The following is a 9,625-nucleotide window of genomic DNA, read 5'->3' as shown; positions in this document are numbered from 1 at the left end:
ATGCACATTAAGTAAAATAATACCTGAAACGTGTGAAGCAATTTATAAAGCACTAAAGGACCATTGTCTGAAGGTAAATAACTGTTCGATACACTTTATGTTCATGAAGATAAATTGTTATTTTATTTATTTAATTTATTTACATGGCAAATGAGATGTGTGATACCACAAAATTAATTGAAATGTACACTTTACAATGTGAGGCACCCTGAGTATAAAAATAGATTAAGAAGATTGGAGAGATACAAAAATTATACACACATATATTTATGGAATGGAATCTTCATCCTCTATTCCAGCCTGCTGCAAGGCAACCTGGATATATCCAGAGGTGGACGGTTGTGCACGGGCTGTGGCATGCAGCAAATCCCACCTGTCCATTAAAGTCCGCTGCAGACTGTGCATAGTGGCTGTGGTGTATTCCCTGCCGCCCACCCTTTCCATTTCACGCAGTTCTGCTGCGATGTGGGCGCCAAGGGTGCTGTAGCGGTCTTCATGGACAGGCATGGTTCTGGCAGCATCAGCCATAGCCTGTAGTGTCTTGCTGGCCTCCTCCATGACGTTAGTTGCCACGTCTTGCGTGACTTTCCTCCTTTTTGTGGGAGGCCGCTCTTGACGCAGGGGCTGTGGCTGTGCCTCGCTACATGCGACAGGCTCTTGCATCTCATGCTATGAAACAAAAGATAAAAGCCATTAGTTACGTACTTCCTTGCACATACATAAATCTTATTTATTTACAGGTACCCACAAGGAGAGGAGAGTGGGAGCAAATTGCAGAGGATTTCGAGAAGAAGTGGAACTGTTATAACACTATAGGAGCAATGGACGGAAAGCACATTCGTATTAAATGTCCACAAGCTAGTGGATCTCACTTTTTCAATTATAAATCCTTCAACAGTATCATTTTATTTGCCATGGTAGATGCTTCCTACAAATTTTTGTATGTAGATGTAGGAACTAATGGGCGTGTTGGTGATGCTGGAGTGTTTTCAAAAAGCAAACTACGTGAGTGTCTCATTGACCGATCTATGTTCAACATTCCTGAAGGCAGGAAGCTTGGGAACACAAATATTACAACTCCAATGGTAGTACTGGCAGATGACGCTTTTCCTCTGAGTTATAACATTATGAAGCCATACCCCTTAAAAGGAATCACAAAAGAAGAAAAGGTTTTCAATTACCAACTGTCACGAGGGAGAAGATTAGTGGAGAGCAGCTTTGGCATTCTTGCAAGTCGTTTCAGGATTTTTCTTTAAATATAAATGAATATGTCAATACGTACTTTTGCTTTCTCGTACGAGTAGCTAGTACGGAGGCCATTGATCTTCCTCTTTATATCTTCTGCCGTACATCCTGGCCGTATGTCACGGCTAATAATATCTGCTATGTTTTTATATCTCTCCAATCTTCTTAATCTATTTTTATATTCAGGGTGCCTCACATTGTAAAGCGCCTCATCCGCTTCGTACATTTCAATTAATTTTGTGGTAGACGCCACACACCAATTGTATTTAGCTGCCATGTTTACAAACACAAAAGATGACAGAACGCTCCAGCGATGCTGGCGCTCCGCGTGGTAACATTTCGCATTGCAGTGAACAGAAGACAAGCGATTTCTTTGATCAAATATACGGCCTCGGCCTAGATTTGATCAAATATTGGACGACATTTGTCAAAGATCCCATTACACTATCAAATATCTTTGACAAAGATATTGGACAAAGAAATTTGATAGTGTAATACCGGCCTAAAACTATAGGAGCAATGGACGGAAAGCACATTCATATTAAATGTCCACAAGCTAGTGGATCTCACTTTTTCAATTATAAATCCTTCAACAGTATCATTTTATTTGCCATGGTAGATGCTTCCTACAAATTTTTGTATATAGATGTAGGAACTAATGGGCGTGTTGGTGATGCTGGAGTGTTTTCAAAAAGCAAACTACGTGAGTGTCTCATTGACCGATCTATGCTCAACATTCCTGAAGGCAGGAAGCTTGGGAACACAAATATTACAACTCCAATGGTAGTACTGGCAGATGACGCTTTTCCTCTGAGTTATAACATTATGAAGCCATACCCCTTAAAAGGAATCACAAAAGAAGAAAAGGTTTTCAATTACCGACTGTCACGAGGGAGAAGATTAGTGGAGAGCAGCTTTGGCATTCTTGCAAGTCGTTTCAGGATTTTTCTTTAAATATAAATGAATATGTCAATACGTACTTTTGCTTTCTCGTACGAGTAGCTAGTACGGAGGCCATTGATCTTCCTCTTTATATCTTCTGCCGTACATCCTGGCCGTATGTCACGGCTAATAATATCTGCTATGTTTTTATATCTCTCCAATCTTCTTAATCTATTTTTATATTCAGGGTGCCTCACATTGTAAAGCGCCTCATCCGCTTCGTACATTTCAATTAATTTTGTGGTAGACGCCACACACCAATTGTATTTAGCTGCCATGTTTACAAACATAAAAGATGACAGAACGCTCCAGCGATGCTGGCGCTCCGCGTGGTAACATTTCGCATTGCAGTGAACAGAAGACAAGCGATTTCTTTGATCAAATATACGGCCTCGGCCTAGATTTGATCAAATATTGGACGACATTTGTCAAAGATCCCATTACACTATCAAATATCTTTGACAAAGGTATTGGGCAAAGAAATTTGATAGTGTAATACCGGCCTTTGCTCCATAGGGTCAAACTTTTCTCCATTTGAAAAAAAAAGTTTCTTTGGTTCATAGATGCTACACTACTTGATGTATATCTGTGAACAATGTTTTCTATGAAAAGTAGGACTTACAGGTTGCCACCCTTGCTTGCATGTTCAGTTGTCGACCATTTTGAATTTTTTCACAAGCATCTTAGTAAAGACGTTCATAAGTGTGTACAAAATTAAGCTGGAAAATTTGTGTTTTTCACAGGGTGAACTGGTCACTGTGAAGGTCAGTCACCATTATTTTAATTACTCAGAACGTCTAGATGCTGAAACGTATCGTAGTTTTTCGTTTGATGGGCTATTGTTTGTGTCATTTTCAATTTACTGTTGTAGGTTACGAAATTTCTTACTTTGGGAAAACATTGCACCACAACAAAAGTGGAGCAAAGTATCCCCAGGGTGCATTTCTTCCATATCTACGAACATTTCTGACTTATTTTACCTCCTTAGTGTGCTACTGGCAGTGAACAATGTTTGTAATCTCTTTCAGACTGATGAAAATTCTACGGAAGTATAAGAGAATGGTCGGAAATAAGCGTTACTGTGATTACAGCCCAAAAACTCTGGAGAAATGCCCACAAGCCTTTAGGAGAAAGGAGATATCACAAAGGAAAGCTGAAAAACTTTTTAATATCCCGAGAAGAACCATAATTAATAAACTGAAGTCAAAGGAAAGATACAGTTCACATCCAGGATTCCCACAGATTTTTACTAATGAAGAAGACGCAGAGTTTGTAAAATGTGTTTTGCAGTTGAGTAAATATGGGTTCCCTGTTACTCCAATGGAACTCCAAATGATTGTGAAGTCATACCTTGCCAGACAGGGACGTAAGGTTCCTAGATTCAAAGACAATTGTCCATGCTATGAATGGCTCTTGGGCTTCACCAAACGCTACCATGAACTTTCTGTACGTTTTGCAACCAACATTAAAAGGAGCAGAGCTGCAGTTGATGAGCGTGTTCTCAGAGAATATGTTGAACATTTGCAAGTTGAACTGAAGGATGTGCCAGCTGGTAATATATGGAATTTTGATGAAACCAACCTAACCGACGATGCAGGGAAAAAGAAAGTACTCACAAAAAGAGGTTCAAAACATTCAGAAGACATCTGTAATTTCTCCAAGAGCAGCATATGTGTAATGTTTGCTGGCAATGCTGAGGGAGAAGTTTTACCTCCATTTGTTGTTTACAAATCAGCACATCTATGGTCTACATTGACAGGAAATGGGCCCACTGGCTGCCTTTACTCAATAGCCCTAGTGGATGGTTTGACAGTAATACATTTAGCGAGTGGTTCACCAAGTTGATGCTACCAAGACTGAAAAATCTCGAAGGAAAGAAAGTAGTACTCTGCGACAATTTGTCTTCACATTTGACAACTTATGTTCTAGAGTTCTGTGGTGAGAATAACATTTCGTTTATCTGTCTACCAGCAAACAGTACTCACATTACACAGCCTTTGGACACTTCTTTCTTCGGGCCCATGAAAGTGGCCTGGAGACAGGTCCTTACAGAGTGGAAAAGTAGCAAGCAAGGTTTCAAAGACACCGTCTTGTGGAAACAACATTTCCCATTTCTGTTAAAGAGATTTATGGATATAGTTGGCAAGAAAGGTACTTGTCTATTTTATTTAAAATGTTGATGTCTAAATGTACTACTAAATTCCACTTACATGAATATTTGCTTATGTCACTGACTGTCACGTAATGTCATATGTACTGTAGGCTGAATTCACTACAGTTGAAAAAAGTGTTTCGTATGTAATTGTTTAAAACTATAAACTTTTTCTACAGTCACACAAGGTGATATATTTTGTCCTTTTAAACGTAAAATAAGAATATGGTAAAGATAATTTTTCACAGAGGAAAGAGATGATGTAAAATTTGGTAATAACGGTATCAAACATATCTGTGAACCTTTTGACAAAATGCTTATACACATAGCTTAATTCCTATGCATCCCCATGGTTATGGAGCACAAACAAAGTGAATAGTAAACCACGTTACTTCAACCTACTATGTTTTCTATGAGGTGTCTGCATACCAAGATGCACACCACAGTCATGATGTACGTCAATAGGTGCTTGCAACCAAGATGCACACCATCACTACTAATGGACAATTTGAGTTGGAACTCGTACCTGATGTAGCTGTGGCAACTCAGGCAATTCGACGGTTAACTTAGTGTTTGGTTACACTAAAACTATGGACATGACGGAATCACATGGCGAAACCTGGTGTTGTGCTATGTGAGGGAAAGAAACGGACTTTTGAGTGCATTCACAGACAGTTGCCAGTGCTTTGACCATGCTATCCAATTCCTTTTTTTTTTCTTCTTCTTGGAATATGGTACTAATAGATGCCAATTTTACAAGTGAAACAAATTTTTAATGAAGCATTAACTATGTTCTAATTTTTTGCCATTCATTACTATTAGAGATATAAGTAACTTTTACTACCTGATGTACACTTCCAACTTACTGACTCATATTATTTCTACATTTTGATGTATACTCTTTTGAATATTCTCTTTGTTAGACTTAGGAAAACAAATTCTTAAGACAGTTAAGGGAGATGTGAAGCGAGTTGGTAGCAGGTCTGAAGCGAGAGGTTGAGAGGTGCAGTGTGCCTGCCAGACACCAGCTATGATTTCCAAGAGATTATAAACGGATGTACAGAGACATCAGCTAACTATTATCATAAGAGGAACTAATATTACTGAATTATTTCTTTTTGAGAAACTCAAGACTACTGAAGGTATGTTTGCGCAATGCTAGTTGTAAGATTATTGTAAAAAGTAAGTCCCATTTGAATGTTTGTAAAATCATTGCATTACCAGCAGTAAATATTTGAAGAAAAGTTTTCAGAATATAATAAATTTTTGCCAGCAGTGTTGCATTACTGATTATAATCCATCCCAAAAACCATCAATGTAAAGCTTTGCAAAATTTTATTGTTGTCAATAAAAAGTTTAACTATGAACTACGTAACTTCAGTCAAATTAATTAAAGAATAACGTCAGCTTTGCTATTAAAGAATAACGTCAGCTTTGGTAATAAATACAGCCACTTATTATGACAGCCCACCAGCAGCTAATAGAGTATAGTAAGCCAGAGGAAGTACCAGGTGATCAAAAAGTCAGTATAAATTTGAAAACTGAATAAATCACGAAATAATGTAGATAGAGAGGTACAAATTGACACACATGCTTGGAATGACGTGGGGTTTTATTAGAACCCAAAAAACACAAAAGTTCAAAAAATGTCCGGCAGATGGTGCTTCATCTGATCAGAATAGCAATAATTAGCATAACAAAGTAAGACAAAGCAAAGATGATGTTATTTACAGGAAATGCTCAATATGTCCACCACCATTCCTCAACAATAGCTGTAGTCAAGGAATAATGTTGTGAACAGCACTGCAAAGCATGTCCGGAGTTACGGTGAGGCATTGGCGTCGGATGTTGACTTTCAGCATCCCTAGAGATGTCGGTCGATCACGATACACTTGCGACTTCAGGTAACCCCAAAGCCAATAATCGCACAGACTGCGGTCTGGGGACCAGGAGGCCAAGCATGACGAAAGTGGCGGCTGAGCACACGATCATCACCAGACGACACGCGCAAGAGATCTTTCACGCGTCTAGCAGTATGGGGGTGGAGCGCCATCCTGCATTAACATCGTACATTCCAGCAGGTGTTTATCAGCGAGGCTGGGGATGATGCGATTTAGTAACATATCGGCGTACCTCTCACCCGTCACGGTAACAGTTTTGCTGTCAGCGCTATCCGTCGGACATTTTGTGAACTTTGTATTTTTTTTTTGGTTCTAATAAAAGCCCATGTCATTCCAAGCATGTGCGTCAATTTTTACCTTTCTATCTACATTATTCCGTGGTTTATTAAGTTTTCAAATTCATACTGACTTTTTGATCACCCGGTATATTCATGTCGCAGTTCGATGTAGCAGACAGATGGCGATCCAGTTACAGCAAAAAAGGTAAGGAACAGTTTTGGGTTATTGCAGGTAACGACTGTATGTTTCGTCGAAATGATCAGCAAATCACTTTTAGTAAGCAGCATTTAAATATATATGCGAAGATTGCACTTATTATTATTGAGAAAGAGAGTTAAATTCAAAGGGAAGATTTCATTTGTTATTATTAAGCAAGAGATAGAAATCCTAAGGGAAGGTTTCATAGGTTATTGTAGAAGGGAAGGTTGCGTAACAAAAGAGATACAGAGGAGATGGGAAGGTTTCAGCTATAATGTGTTTCGAAAGAAGTTATCGTATTTTGTATTCTTTGTGGTCTTAACGCATTTTTCTAAAAATAAACGCTGCCAGCACGTATCTGCACACGGCGCCGCCACAGATTTAAAGCGCGCGCAGTGGCAGGGCCGGTACTACGTTGTGAAAGAACCTGTAGAAACGCCTTGTGAAGTAGCTGGGTAGGCAGAGTGGGGACTCGCTCGCTCGCTCTTCAGTTTACCGACAGACTATAGGTGATATCCGATCCGATGGAGGTGTCACTTAAGAGGACAATATCTCCGCGAGAGCCGCCTCCAATTTCGTGTTAAGCACAAAACGTGGGTAGTTGTGCCATCACTGCTGCAAGCAACCGACGCCGCCTTCCCCTCACCGCTCCTCACCCACGGCAGTCGTACTGCGGGGGTATGCCCGTTACTAACAGCCACTGCGCCAGTCGTCAACTTGTCGTGGACAAACAGTACTTCAGCCTGGCGCCGAAGGGAGAAGTTGTTCGGCATTCCCTATGGAGCAGGCTTGCCACGGCTACACTATCACAGACACCCCAAAATTTGGTCTCAACAAACCGCTAAGAAGTGCAATGGAATATACAAATATATTCACATAAATCATCGTCAATGGTCTGTATAATTCGTCAGCCAATACACGATAGAGGTGATATCACTGCCCATGATTAAACTCCACCAAAAAAAATTCAAATACAAGCCCAACTTTTTGCTTTATGTTAAAAAAAAATACTAAACCAGTAACTCCTTATTCTTAATTCCAGAATATTTAGCTTGCTATATTCATAGCTTATGCAAAGACCTTCTGAGTGAAAGCATTTCTCTGCAAGTGTCATAGTGCTGTAACCTCTTCCACTTTCTGTTACCATCATACGATAACAGAGCAAAAATTGTTCTTATTCTTGGCTTTTCGTGTGCTACATGTACGTTGTATTGTACATCTACAAAATTTTCTTTGAAATGTTAATTTATAGTTGAGTTTATGAACTAACCACATGGCTGTCTTCGTAAAAATTATTGATGCAATTATTTTTGAATAAACACTAGACACTAGATGTACAGTTCTTGGGGCCCAGCTTTTTTTTTATATAGTTCTATTTCTGGGCGAAGCGGTAGTAGACGGTATAATATTAATAAAATATAACAGGATAGTCAAAGAAGATAGAAACTGTCCCTGAGAAAACAAAGATAGAAATTTGGAAACAGTTTAACTCGAATGGCCAGTGGTCATCAATTCACCGAATTTTCAAAGGATTGGAACTGTCCCAGGGCCTTAAATCTTCTAATTGTACCTACATTGTATAATTATTTATCTTGCCCTGTACCAGGATTTATTAGATATACTGCTTTTGGTTACGGTATATTCTTAACTTTAAAAGGTCTACTGTCATACTAAAAAAAAAAAAATGATCGTTTTCTTTTTTAAATTCGCGCTATGATGAAAATCGTGCAACGACAAATTCTCAGAATGAGCAGTACCTCATTTTGCCACATCACCTATCACATAACTCGAGGCAAAATCAATCTTTCTACTATCCTCTCAGCTTTTTGGAAAAACCTAGAAAATACTCTCAGACAATAGATGGCGTTAACTTCTCCATCAGGTCTGTATTTCGGAAACTGCGTTGATAAATTCGCATTACTTCCCAATTGTAACTCCTCTAACTAACCACTTGATACTGCACTGTTATTTATGCCTGCCTTATTGCAGACTTCCTGCTTAGTACTAACAATAGCCTCTCACAGTACCATTAATTCTTTTTTGTGTTGTTCAGCACCTTCCTTAGAAAGAATGTTAGTATTAACCGATTCTGCTTTCTCTTGTCCAGTAGAATTTACAAATTGGTGTAATCGTTTCTCCAATTTAGGTATCATTTCACGTGTATTAACTATTTCCTAAATTTTTTGCATTTTCTAAAACAGTTACATGCTCATTCGCCTCTGAGATTTGCTCTTTAACCTGGTTAAACTCTCTAACAGCGAATCGATCTACTTTGTTAATTTTACCAACTGATTCTCTGAACTCCTCTTTTAATTCCTCACAAACTAAATCGCACTGGTTATTTATCTCATCCTCCTACTTCTGAGACAACTTGGTCCAAGTATTTGCAGCGTTAGTTAATTTAGTTTTTTATTGCCTATCTGATTTGTTCTTTTATCTCTAATTTTAGTTCTTCTTTAGTATTTTCTACTTTGACAGACATTTAGACTATACTTTCCCAAATAGTTCCTTAACATTAGAGTTCATTTCGTCAGACATTTATTGCAACTGACATTTAAACCATTCTGGAGTCTCTGCGGCCATTTTCGTAATAATGACGGGAATACAACGCACATATTCTCTGTTATGTATCCTCTATTATGCTAATAAAGGGTTTTTGCACAGTTTTCTTAAAAGTGATAACACTGAAACACTGTGTCACTGTCTTAATGATAGGTGGACTACACTATGTCGCACAGAAACACCCTGCAGCATTGCACAGCTATTACTGTGTCCCAGCCGATGTCAGGATTCGAAATCCTCTTCTCCGAACCTGCCGAGAAATTACTCCATCGTAGTTAAAACAGTCTTTTATGCACGTGGCAATGTTATTTACTTGACACGTACACTTAATTGAAGTTGTCGTAAT

The 9,625-nt window shown here is 38.8% G+C and overlaps 1 long non-coding RNA gene across 1 annotated transcript in view; it reads right to left on the bottom strand.

Annotated features, from left to right (window-relative positions):
• Positions 1–477: 477 nt before the first annotated feature.
• The window catches only part of LOC126262025 (uncharacterized), a 100,230-nt gene continuing 91,082 nt past the window's right edge, over positions 478–9,625 (bottom strand). Inside the window, exon 8 of the long non-coding RNA XR_007546707.1 lies at positions 478–669. This is a non-coding gene — a long non-coding RNA (uncharacterized LOC126262025). The remainder of the gene's footprint in view (positions 670–9,625) is intronic.

The sequence above is a fragment of the Schistocerca nitens genome, chromosome 1 (assembly GCF_023898315.1).
Source record: "Schistocerca nitens isolate TAMUIC-IGC-003100 chromosome 1, iqSchNite1.1, whole genome shotgun sequence".
NCBI classification, from domain to species: Eukaryota; Metazoa; Arthropoda; class Insecta; order Orthoptera; family Acrididae; genus Schistocerca; species Schistocerca nitens.
The sequence above is the reverse complement of the archived record's forward strand: the minus strand, read 5'-3'. Positions and strand labels throughout refer to the sequence as shown.